Below are 12,274 nucleotides of genomic sequence, written 5' to 3' on the forward strand. Positions count from 1 at the left end.
GTGTTAGAGTAGGGAGGGCGGGTGGGAGGGATGTCCTGCTTCCCACAATCTGACGTAAAGTTCCCCAGTCCAAGGATTTGCTATACATAGCAAAGGAAGGGATCCACGGGGTGAAGGAGGGAATCCAAGGGGTTGCCATTAATGTTGTTGAAGGCAGAGGAAGATATGAAGTTGGGAGACAGCCATGCTATCATGGGAGGGTAAAATGTAACCGACTGTTGATAACCCCCAAGCTGTCTTCCCGTTCAAACAATCTGGATGCCCTTGGTGACAGTACCCCTGGGTTAAAACTGCTGCTGGTGAATGCCAGGTCGGTGAATGGAAAATCGATGCTCATTCAGGATTTGATCCTCAATGAGCATGCTGACCTGGCTTGTATCACGGAAATCTGGTTGGATGAACCTGGGGGGGTTAATCTCTCCCAGCTTTGTCCTCCTGGTTTCTCAGTACAACACCAGCCGAGACCTGGGGGACGGGGAGGTGGGGTCGCAGTGGTCTATCGTGATACTATCCCCCTGACCAGGTGTCCTCTCCCGCAGTTCTCAGGTTTCGAGTGTGTGTACCTGAAGTTAGGTGGCCTGGACAGAATAGGGATTCTGTTGGTGTACCGTCCACCCCGCTGCTCCACAGTCTCCCTACCTGAGCTAGCCGGGGTAGTCTCGGGGTTGGTATTGGAGTCCCCTCGGCTTGTGGTACTGGGTGACTTCAATATCCATGCTGAGACTGCTCTGTTGGGAGTGGCTCAGGACTTCATGGCCTCCATGACAACCATGGGTCTGTCCCAAGTAGTATCCGGCCCCACTCATATTGCTGGTCACACCCTCGACCTTGTTTTCTGTGTTGGTCGGGATGATGGTGATCTGGGTGTGGAAGAACTTGCGGTGGTTCCGTTGTCATGGACAGATCACTACCTGGTTGGGGTTAGACTCACTGGGACTCAGAGCCTCTGCAGGGGTGGGGGACCGATTAGAATGGTCCGTCCCAAGAGGCTGATGGATCCGGATGGCTTCCTGATGGCTCTTAGAGATTTCCCTGTTGCCTTGGCAGGCGATCCTGTCGAAGCCCTGGTTGATCTTTGGAACAGAGAAATGACCAGGGCGGTGGACACGATTGCTCCGAGCGTCCCCTCTTTCGGAGTGGAGCCAAACCGGCTCCATGGTTCTCCAAGGAGCTGGTGGTGATGAAACGTGTCAGACGGGGACTAGAGCGACGTTGGCAGAAAACTCGGAGCGAATCTGACCGATCTCAGGCTAGAGCCTACTTGAAGGCCTACTCCGAGGCAGTACAGGCTAAGAAGAAATCTTTCTTCTCGGCCTCCATTGCATCTGCTGGGAGCCGTCCAGTGGAACTGTTTCGAGTGGTTAGGGGGCTTTTAACTACTAGCCCCCGTGAAGGTAATTCTGACCACTCAGCAGTCCGCTGTCAAGAATTTGCACGGCACTTTGTGGACAAAGTCGCTCAGATTCGCTGTGATTTGGACGCTAAAATTGATACAGTCTCTGAGGATGTAACTTCGGCGCCTGTTTGTCCAATTAAAATGGATTCTTTTCAACTTGTTCTACCCGAGGATGTGAACAAGATCCTTGGAGCAGCGCGTGCCACTACTTGTGTATTGGACCCTTGCCCTTCCTGGCTCATTAGAAGTACCAGAGGGGGACTGGTCGATTGGATCAGGGGAATAGTTAATGCCTCTTTACAACAAGGCAGAATTCCATTATGCTTAAAGGAGGCAGTTATAAGTCCACTGCTGAAAAAGCCCTCCCTTGATCCCTCTTTATTGGGCAACTACCGGCCAGTCTCCAATATTCCATTTTTAAGCAAGATAATAGAACGTGTGGTGGTCGCCCAACTCCAGAAATTCCTGGATGATACGGATTATCTAGATCCATTTCAATCTGGTTACAGACCTGGCTATGGGACAGAGACGGCTTTGGTCGCCTTGGTGGATGACCTACGCAGAGAACTGGACGGGGGGAGTGTGTCTCTGCTGGTTCTACTGGACCTCTCAGCGGCTTTCGATACCATCGATCATGGTATCCTTCTGGGCCGCCTTGCCAAGATGGGACTTGGGGGCACTGTTTTACAGTGGCTCCAATCCTTCCTGGAGGATCGAACCCAGAAGGTGGTACTGGGGGACTCCTGCTCGACCCCTTGGCCATTGACCTATGGGGTCCCTCAGGGTTCTGTTTTGTCCCCCATGTTATTTAACATCTACATGAAACCACTGGGAGAGGTTGTCCGGGTTTTTGGTGTTCGGTGCCATCAGTATGCTGATGACACTCAACTCTATTTCTCTTTTCCACCTGAAGCCAAGGAAGCCGTACAGACCCTAAACCATCAGTGATGGACTGGATGAGGGTAAACAAGTTGAGATTAAATCCTGACAAAACAGAGGTACTCCTGGTCAGTCGGAGGGCAGATCAGGGAATAGGGATTCAACCGGTACTGGATGGGGTCGCACTCCCCCTGAAGTCTCAGGTTCGCAGTTTGGGTGTACTCCTGGACTCAGCTTTGAATTTGGAGGCCTAGATTGCTGCAGTATCCAGGAGCGCATTTGCCCAATTAAAACTGGTGCGCCAGCTGCGCCCGTTCCTGGACCTGCCTGATCTGACCAGGGTGATGCATGCCTTGGTTACATCCCGCTTAGACTATTGTAACACACTCTACGTGGGGCTGCCTTTGAAGACTGTTTGGAAAGTTAAATTGGTACAAAGAGCTGCAGCCAAAGTACTAACTGGGGCTGGTTACAGGGACCATACAACTCCCCTGTTACAACAGCTCCACTGGCTGCCAATTTGTTTCCGGTCACAATTCAAAGTGCTGGTTTTGACTTACAAAGCCCTATACGGCTCAGGTCCAGACTATTTGACAGATCGTATCTCCCTACATGAACCTGCCCAGGATTTGAGATCTTTAGGTGAGGCCCTTCTTGTGTTCCCTACACCTTCGCAAGCACATTTGACGCGGACACGAGATAGGGCCTTTTCGGTGGTCGCCCCTAGGTTGTGGAACTCCCTCCCGAGTGAGGTACGATCAGCTCCCTCCTTGCCGTCTTTTCGGCGACAAGTAAAGACTGTTTTATTTCAGCGGGCATTTGGGACAGAAAACGACCAGGATTAATGTCTTATTGGCTTGGTGATCATATTATATGATTTTATTATTTTAAATTGTTCGCTGTTTTAACTTTTATTTTATAGTTTTTAATCTTCCCTTATAGTTTAATTCTTTTTTAATAATATACTCTGTATGTTTTAATGGTGTTGTTTTTAGTTGTAAGCCACTCTGAGTCCTATTGGAAAAGGGCGGGGTAAAAATAAAGTTATTATTATTATTATTATTATTATTATTATTATTATTATTATTATTATTATTATTATTATTATTATTCCTCATCCCCCTTCTGGCCCCTGGCATGCTGCTATAGCTGTGAGCCAGGCATTTAGGAGCACTGGGGGGTTGCATTTCCCACTGATCCTCATGTCTGGCTCACAGCTAAAGCAGCATGGGGGAGAGGAGGGAGATCTCCCTCCATTCCATCACTGTTGCCTGAGTAGGTGGGTGGGGGGTTGGAGATAAGGAGGCAAAAGGGTAGATAGGTGGAAAAGAGGAGGCTTGAAGTCCCCTGGGAGATTAGAAGAGGGATTGGACCCTGTCATACTCAAGGCAGCTTTGAAAGATACTGAGATTTTTTCCCTTTTTTTATCCATTTCAATCCAGTGTTCAGCCTGAGCTTGGGAAGGAAACAGCCTTACTCACCCTGGTGGATGACTTATGCTAGCTAAGGGATGGGGTAGTGCAATCCTGTGGCTCCCCCTGGATATCTCGGTGGCATTTAATACCACTAGCCATGGTCTCTTTCTGGGTCACCTTCCTAGGCTGAGTGTCGGAGGCCCTGTATTGCATTCCTAGAGAATCAGTCCCAGAAAGTGGTGCTGTGGTGGACTTCTGTTCTACCCCATGGCTTTCAGCCCCTGGGGTACCTCAGAATTCTATTCTATCCCCCATGCTGTTTAACATCTACATGAAACTGCTGGGAGGTTTGGGCTGGATCGTCTGCATGGCATCCAGCTAGGGGTGTGGTAGGAATTCGATTCAGTTTGCATTTAAAGCTGAATTTAGCAAATTCGCACTTTCTGAAACAATATGAGAACTGAACACAGCCATCCTTCGACATTTGCACTTATCCAAATTTTGCAATGAGCTCCTAGCTGAACAGCTGGGGACAGCAGGATACCAGCAGAAGGAGTTTTGGGACCACACCAGTCTAAATGTTTTTAAAGGTTTATTGAAAGATGCCTAATTTAACATAGCCAGGAGTGCTTTGGGGAATCACCCCATTGCAGAAATGGTAAAATACAATATTAGATATGCTAAATAGTCCTAATCTTTCATACTCACACACGTGCAACTGGTGGCCAACCAGTCCTGCGCTGAGGAAGAAGAGACTTGGAGAAGGGGGCAGAGGCATGCCCTCAGAGTCTCAATGCTGGCTCAGTGAGGATGTGACAGGGTATGATGTGGCTCTGAATAGATACATAATAAATAAATGTGTGAAGCTTATAAGGGCTTTGTTCCCATTTTATTATATTTATTTATGGGTATTACGGGTATATGCCTGTATGAGAGCCAGTGTGGTGTAGTGGTTAAGGTGTTGGACTACAACCTGGGAGACCAGGGTTCAAATCCCCACACAGCCATGAAACTCACTGGGTGACCTTGGGCCAGTCACTGCCTCTCAGCCGCAGAGGAAGGCAATGGTAAGACCACCACTGAATACCGCTTACCATGAAAACCCTATTCATAGGGTTGCTTTAAATCAGAATAGACTTGAAGGCAGTCCATTTCCATTTCCATATGCATATATACTACCCTTTAATAAAATTCTCAGTAGACTACATAGCGTGGGAGCTAAACGACGCCCCTCCCCACCCACCATATGCTCAGAGGCACATGTTACCAAATTATTCCAAGCTACACAGGAAGCGGATTAGACTGTGAAAGACCAACCCAAATTGTGTTTGCCATTTTTCAAATTTGTAGGGCAGTCCAATATCTCAGAGAGGAGGTCAGGTCTCCTGCTCCCCTGGTGCATATACTATAGCTGCCCAATTTCCCTGCTTTTTGAAGTTTGATAGAAATATCTGTTGGCTATAGGTACATTTTTAAACTGCAAGGGTTTTTGCCTTTCAGTGAATCTTACCTCTAATCTAAAGCCTGCAAAGTGTTTTAACTTAATGAAACAGACCAAAACAGGGTGAACTTTTGATCCAAACTGAAAGCTGCCATTGGCCATGATTCTCTATGCAGCAATGACCTGTGATTTGTCATCCCTCTGCTGAAAATCCTATATCACTTGAATCAAAAAGAGTGGCAACTAGATCAGCTTCAGTCTAGAAGCGCCAATAAGCACTGATTGAGATTGCACCCACTTGGTTTGCTGAGGGAAAAGCAAGTTGTGATCGCTTTCCACTCAGTTAACACAATTCAACCCCCTTTCCCCTGAACTGCCCAACGGGTTGTCCACTACACTACTGCTGGATGTATTCTCTGCTTGTGGGCTTCCTGCGGGCATCTGGCTGGCCACTATGGGAAACAGGAGACTGGTCTAGATAGGTCTCTGGTCTGATGCAGCTACAGGGCTCTTCTCACGGTCCTTATGGCATGAAGAAAACACCTGTGTGTGACCCTTTCCCAAAGCCATTTTACTAGGTTTGTAAGGAAGTAGAAGGGGTCATTCTGACATCCCACTTTTTTTCTGAAAGTGTTAAGGTGGGGAGTTATAACGATTCTCTCAGAACCTGCTTCAGCTCCCAAATTTAGGCAATGTCCATCAGCAGGCATCCCACTTTTCTTAATATATGGCAGGGGTGGGAAACTGGATCCAGTCAGTGATCCAGAACAGGCTCTCCCACTTTAACACATCCGCAGGACTGCCTACTTGTTAATCGCCTGATATCACATGACATCATATGGTTGAATGTCAAAGCTACAGCTGAAAATGAAGATTAAAATTCATTCAAGTTGCAGCTTGCAAAGATTCTTCCTAACTAGGACCTGCAAGCAGCCAGAGAAACAGCACAGAGATGCCATCTTAAGCCCATTGATTGGTTGATTAATAATCTGGGACAGATGGGAACAGATAGCCTGGTAAGCAACTTAGCAGCCCTTCACGGGCACCCGGGTGCCCACAAGCACTGCGTTTAGGACCTCAGGTGTAGCAGAAGTCGGGAGAGCACTTGCGCATTGCCAAAAACGAAAACAAAAGAAAACTTAGATGTGTGTAACATTTGCATGCAGATTTATGTCTTTAGAGTTGATGGGCACCTTCAAGGCCTCTGCTCTCCCTTCTTAGGCTTCTTTCACTTTAAACCAGACTCGGACCATACCACCCTTCACAGAGAGGACTCTGTCAAATAGAGAACTGTCCTCTGTAAAGTAGGATGCAAGGCCACCTTAAGGAGAAGGAAAAAAACATGACAGGTGGAAAGTATCATGTTGAGCTGCACCTCCGTTAACCTCGCTATGGTTCTGAGGCCTGACTTGCCCACTAGGTGTTTATATGGCTGGTCCAGAAGTGTCTCAGTGCCAACACATAGGCACCCAAGTATTTGGCAGAGAATTTAAAGGTCACTCTCATGGAGAGGAGAGGTGAGGTGAGGTGGGAGAGATGCCAGCAAGAGGGAGGCTCAGAAGAGGGAGTGGGAGACAGAAAGCCCCTCACTGCAGCAGATGGCCAAAGAGAGGGGAGGAGTGCTCAACAGTAGAAACAGAAGAAACCCCCATATAATGGAAGAAGGATAGACTGTCTTGAGGCCCTTGCCTGAGGTCACTGGGGCTGTTACAAGGAACTCCCTCCCCACTGTTTGGATCCACGAAAAAACAGACTCACCACTAGAACCCCTGAAAGCACGTGCTGACGGTAAAGAGAACAGCCCCTCCACTGGTTCACCTAAATGGGTAGGGGGCTGAGGCACCTGACCAGCAAAATATTGGGAGCTTAGCAGCACCCTCTGTGACCACTGTTACTCTCCCTGGGTATGAATTATACAGGGATAACTAATTTCTGGTTTTCAGAAACAAAGATTATATGCATTTTGTTGAAAAGCAGTGATGCCATCCAGGAGTGGGAGTTGCCAACCATCACACCCTCAAGTTTCAGACCTCATGTCCTATATTTCTAGTATTTAGAAATTATAAAAGACAATAATGCTGGGAAAAAGAGAAGGGAGTAGAAAAGAGGAAGGCCAAACAAGAGATGGATTGATTCCATAAAGGATGCCACAGACCCAAACTTACAAGATCTGAACAAGGTGGTTCATGACAGATGCTCTTGGAGGTTGCTGATTCATAGGGTCGCCATAAGTCGTAGTCGACTTGAAGGCACATAACAACAACAACAAGGAATTATAAAAAGCAATCACAGAAAGCTTTCAAAATGAACTACTTGACTGTAACTACAAGTAGGGCTCTTGCTGTGAAACTTGCCTCACATATTCCTTAGGGAAGAAGGCTGGAATATAAATTAAATAATAAATAATAAATATTGAAAATCTCCCTAATCCCCCCTGCACTGAAACTTAAAATTATGCACGGTTGACCAACTGTGACATTTTCTTTTAAAATTAAATTTCCACAGCAGATTCTGTTTTGAGCAACTCCTACAACTTAATAGCAATATAGGCTGTTATCTGGATGTACAGCTTGTTCAAATAATCATTTTAGGCTGAAATCCTAAACACATTTACTAGGGAGTAAGTCCCATTCAGCACTGTGGGACTTACTTCTGAGTAAATATGCCTGGGATTGTGCTGATAATATCATTCTTCACTTGAAATGTCCCATTGATTTCAGTTGGATTTAATATTATGTAAATGTGTATAGGACTGTAACCTTTTGCTGGATTCTTGCACTTAAGATACCCATGCAAGATTGCAGCCCTTGTTTGTATAAGCCAGCTATCTGCTCTCCTCTACTGTGAAGTGCTTGGATTGAATGTCATACCTGTGTCTTGACCTGAGAATTTGAGATGGGGAGATTTTATTGTATAAAATGTGTAATTAAATACCTGTTTACTTTACAGACTGAACATGTAACATCTGTCCCCTGAGGGACCTTGAGGAAATGAGCTAGTTCACTCCATGAAGGTCTCCAGAATGGAAAGTAAATAATTCAAAGGATCTATCACAGGGGCATTCCAAATGGCCCTGGTGAGCAAAAATACATTTCTGCCCTTTGATAAAGTGAAAGAATAAGAAGTGTCAGTAATAAAATGAAATTAGTAGGGACCAAATGTTTTCTCAAACAACTGAACAATGCAGTTTTATTTGTTCTCCCTTGTTTGTACAGATATATAGCTCTCTCACAGACATGCCTTAGGGAGATTTAAATATAATTCTTTTCAGATCCCTCATCTACACTCATAAAAATGATATTAATATTATTAAGTTGTAAAGGGTTAGCAATGCTATGTTTATTTGATAAGAGAAGCCATTAAATATGAATAGCCCACATTCAGCAGAGAGAAGGATGTTTTTGAAAGCATGTATTTATTCCCCAGCCCTCGTGTTATAAATTACAGCAAAAAGCAGGTTTTAAAAGGAATGAAAGCCCCAAAAACCCACAAAATGCAATAAAAACCAGTCTACAGTTGCACATTCAGAATGATCAGAAAACAGGTCTCACACCATAACCCCTCACAGCCACTACCCCTTCTAAGGTAACACAATAAAATGCGCTTTCAGTCTCTTACTTTCTTCAGAGCACTTTCCCTTAGCGATGCATTGCAACAATCAGTGCAGATCTCCATGTGTTGCCTTTCAGCTAGATCTACTATTTTCAGTGCACCTGCATGGGCAAATGTATTAAGATACATTTACATGTAAGTAAGGAACATCCTTTGCTGAGTTTCCCTTATTGGTTACCATACTAAGACTAAAGGGGAGTATGTTAGTTACTGCGAAGAGTCTTGTCTCCTTTCACTCTGGTTGGCTCCAATCAGCAGGAAAGGACACTGAAGTCATAGAGACCCTGCTGGGATCCTGCCCCCCAAAAAGTAAGGGGCCTAAGACCCCCTGGGAACCTGGACGGCTACACCCCTAGGTCTAAATAAATGTGTTTTAATTCATCAAAAAAGAGGGACAGTCAGTTCAACAAGGTGAACATTCCACAGCTGAGTCACTACTGCTAAGACACATTCCAGAAGGTTTAATTTTCCTGATGGATGATGATATATTTGGAGCAGGGCATCACTTTTGAATGTATTACAGTCAGGGCTTTTCTTTTTTTTTTACAGTACTCACTGGTATGAGGTATTGGCACCTCTCTTTTTGCAGCCCATGCCATGGTACGTTTATCAAGGTATGAGTACTGGCACCTCATTTTTTACCAAAAAAGCACAGATGAATTGTCAAGATTACCACAAAGCTTGGATGATGATCACCAGATCTATGTTAAATTAATATGTTTTACATATTTCTCCAACCTAAACTGCATCATGAAAGCACCACTTTCTGCAGAAAACAGTAATCCCTTACTAAAACATATTACATTAGAACAATAGAACAGGCTTCCACAACTTGTAAGGCACCGAGCAAAAACATATCCTGTTAGCCACTTATAACAGTTCACTGAGGGCTCAGTAAACCTCTATTGTTTTCCCTGCCTGCCTGGGAATGCAAAAACTGGTTGGAGTGTTGTCTGACAGAATGGGATGCAAGTTCTGTCCACCAATCCCAGCTTCCTGGAGCATGCCTGAGAAACACCACTGCTTCCTCTGCATTGATTTCTTTCCTTTCGACCACCCGTCTGCTATTTCCTATGTCACTTTACCTAGTATAATGAATGGGGCTGCTACAAGAATGCTGTGGGAATTTCCGGCCCTCTCCTAACCATTCTATGAGGGAAGTCCAATCCTAACAACAGAAAAGTGAAGGGTGGAGGGAAGAGTGGGGCTGTGCTCACTGGCCACACCCCAGTTGTTGTGTCCTAGCTAGCCCTGCCCCCTCATCCACATGAAGATGGAGAAAGTCAAAAGTGGGGAGCATCTTGCGCATGTGCAGGCTCCTGACATGAAGCAGATCTCTGATCCTGCAGGATTCTAAATCCCATGGGGTACCTATGCACACTCCTACTTCAGAACTTTCTGCCCTGCCTGCCCCGGTGTGTGGATAGCAGCAGATGGGGGGTAGCTCTACTCTCTCCTCATGCAGTTGTCATCACATGAGAGAAGAAAGACTGAAGAAGTCTCATGTTTCCTTTAACTGCGATAACACTTCCTTTATGACTGTATATTGGCAGGCGGGGGGGGGAGGGTTCAATCAGTTACTTCCTGATTTGTCACTTTCTGCTCCAAAGTGTCACCATCATGGAATATTAGGTCTTAAATGGCTTTGGCGAACTGCAGTATCAGTGCCAAGACATTATTTACTCAAATCCAGTTCCAATGTTTATCTGGACGGATAAGAAATCCAAATAGAAAATAAAATCCAGCACTGAGAATTTTCCAAATGCCACTCAACAAAATTGCTGCTTGCTCCTCACTGTAATCAGCCACCATAAATTCCCTGGATAGTGTTTCAGTTGTTGCCTTTCGCATGTGAGGACCGCACGTATTAAAGATGAGGAAAAAACATATGTAGGGATCATAGAAGTCTTGGGGCTAGTAAATTACTATTAACTGCAAATCCTTTGATTCTAAGACAGCCAGATGGCCAGCCACGTGTTTCCAATTATAAAATTAAACAGGAATCATAAAAATGGGGTTTCCATAGCATTCTTTTCTCATTTGCTCAGAAATCCATTCTCAATACCTCACTCATTCATAGTTGGTCCTTGTATGAATCCACCCTTTAAACATGTTTATAAAGCACATATAATTGTTTCCCATCCTGACATGGCTGGCAACACAAAAATATTATCCAGTACAGCAACATTGTCATAGCTAATAGTTCAATGTGGTGCCATAACTGAGAAAGAATTTCAAATCTGCATGACTCTGAAGTTTTGTCATCTATGCCTTCAATATAATTATACACAACACTGAAACTAGTGTTGTCTAATAATAGGATGCACTGAGCAAAGGATATCTTTTGATATAAACACAAATAGGTTATAAGAAAAGAAGGTGCACTGCAATTTTATAGATGTTTGCTCAAAAGTAAATCTCACTGTGTTCAATGCAATTTTCACCCTGTTCAACAGGGGAACACACTGACTGAGATGAAATAAAAGGAAGATGGAAGCAATACACTGAAGAACTCTATAAAAGAGATGCCAGGATGGCAGATTCATTCACGGAGGAACCGTATGATGAAGAACCAGAACTTTTAGAATGTGAGATGAAAGCTGTTCTTAAAATACTTGGAAGAAACAAATCACCAGGAACAGATGGCATACCAATAGAGTTGCTACAAGCTGAGACTGTATCTGTCCAAATTTTAACAACAATTTGTCAAAAAAATATGGAAAACTAAACAATGGCCCACAGATTGGAAGCGTTCAATATATATCCCAATTCCAAACAAAGGGTATCCCAGAGAATGCAGTAATTATCGAACTATTGCCTTAATATCCCATGCAAGTACAGTAATGCTCAAGATTCTACAACAAAGGCTCTTACCATATATGGAGCAAGAAATGCCAGATGCTGGATTGAGAAAGGGAAGAGGCACCAGAGATCATATTGCAAACATACGTCGGATAATGGAACGGAGCAAGGAATTTCAGAAGAAAATCACCCTGTGCTTTATAGACTACAGCAAAGCCTTTGACTGTGTAGATCATGAAAAACTGTGGAATGCTTTAAAAGAAATGGGGCTGCCACAGCATCTGATTGTCCTGATGCACAACCTATACTCTGCACAAGAGGCTACTGTAAGGACAGAATATGGAGAAACCGATTGGTTCCCAATCGGAAAGAGTGTGAGACAGGGGTGTATTTATCACCCTATTTGTTTAATCTGTACACAGAACATATCATACAGAAAGCGGGATTGGACCAAGATGAAGGAGGTATGAAAACTGGAGGGAGAAATATCAATAATTTAAGATATGCAGACAATACCATACTCTTAGCAGAAACTAGTAATGATTTGAAACGAATGCTGATGAAAGTTAAAGAGGAAAACACAAAAGCAGGACTACAGCTGAACGTCAAAAAGACTAAAGTAACGACAACAGAAGATTTATGCAACTTTACAGTTGACAATGAGGACATTGAACTTGTCAAGGATCAATATCTTGGCACAATCATTAACCAAAATGGAGACAATAGTCA

Source organism: Rhineura floridana, chromosome 2, assembly GCF_030035675.1.
Source record: "Rhineura floridana isolate rRhiFlo1 chromosome 2, rRhiFlo1.hap2, whole genome shotgun sequence".
NCBI classification, from domain to species: domain Eukaryota; kingdom Metazoa; phylum Chordata; class Lepidosauria; order Squamata; family Rhineuridae; genus Rhineura; species Rhineura floridana.